Below are 1,658 nucleotides of genomic sequence, written 5' to 3' on the forward strand. Positions count from 1 at the left end.
GTTGTTGTGACAAAGCCCTAACTGAAGCCAACTTGGTAGGGAAGGGTTAATTTCATCTTAAAACTTCCAAGTCATACCCCATCATAGAGAGAACATAGATCAGCAGCTCAGAACAGGAGCCTGAAGCAGGAACTGAAGTAGAAGCCACGGAGAAGTGCTGCTTGCTCCCTGTAACTTACTCAGTCTTCTTCCTTATACAACCCAGGGCCATTTGCCCAAGGATGGCCCACCCACTTCAACCGTCAATCAAGAATTCCCTCCACAAACATACACATAAGTCAATCTGAAGCAAACAGTCCCTGAATTAAAGTGACTCTAGTTTCTGCTGAGTTGACAAAAACTAACCAGCACAAATGCCAAGTTCTGGGTTGATTTCTAGAAGATTCATCTCTGTTAGTTAACTTTTCCTCTATTCTTTCTCTTTTGCTCCATCTATTACCTCCCCTGCCTTCTCAGAAACAGCATCTGTGGATAGATCTTGTTCTTTTGCTAGCTGGTATGAGTTTATTGTGTCATGTATGTATATGTATTCTTGCATCCGTATACATAAGTGTATTTAACAATTAATATAGATGTATGTGCCAAATTTAGGAGGTTCATATGCACTAGCCTTATTGTAAAGAAGAGTGACTCTTGTGGGGGGGGAACCACTGGTGAGCAAGTTTTCTAATAAGCACTGTATTATATTCTATGTAGCTCTGAGCTCATATGAATCACCTCCCCATCTCAGACATATACGTCATCTAATGCTTGTTCTCCGCCTTCACATGATGCCAGCCTTTATCAACCGAAGCAGTCAAGTCAACCCTTAAAGCATTCTTAAAAGCACCATATGCCCAACAGAAGAGCACTTGAATTACTCTGTGTATTAGAACCTGCTGTACATCACAACAGATTATTAACAGAGACCAAAAAAACTAGGACACTGTGTGATCTCATAACCCGTCAGAAACTGCCAGCTGAGAGCGCTGCTTGATCCCTGTACTGCCTCCCAGGATCTCATTTCTACCACCTAAATGAGATACTACAGGACACTTGGATGCAAGTGACTTCTGGCCTAGAATTCAGCCATCTTACTTCTTTTGTTTACCGAAGGCGGGGAAGGGTCATGCTAGCAAGCTGGCTTCTCCGTTATCAAAATGAAGACATTAATAACAAGAATGATGATAGTAAATGGAAGGAAACAAAATTTCCTAAGCAAGAAATTGGAATGACTTTTTTTTTATTAGAATTCTCTTACAAAGGGTAATGAGATAGTGGCGGTATCAAGACAATTGAAGAGCTTAAGGAATCAATACGTATATCACTTTTTCTTTTGGGACATACTTTTGATAGCTTTGTTTTTCTCACTTTTGTGAATTGCCCTTTATATTTAAGGCCTAATCTTACCTTGAGAAAACTTTAGATTGTGCTCAGTTTTCTGTGTTTTATAAGTTGTCTCAGGCCTAAAATCATACTTATATTTATCCACATAATTTCTAGAAAAGAAATATACCCACAGGAATGAGTAGCTGATCTAGAATGACTGTTACACTACAGTACCTAAAATATACATTATTTTAAAATGTAGTAAAATTTACATATGAAAGTTTAAAGTTCATATAACTATTGACTGTCAGTTATAAAAATGCAAGAGGAAATTAAATTCTTAAGGTTTA

This window comes from Grammomys surdaster, unplaced genomic scaffold (genome assembly GCF_004785775.1).
Source record: "Grammomys surdaster isolate TR1022 unplaced genomic scaffold, NIH_TR_1.0 126163, whole genome shotgun sequence".
NCBI lineage: Eukaryota > Metazoa > Chordata > Mammalia > Rodentia > Muridae > Grammomys > Grammomys surdaster.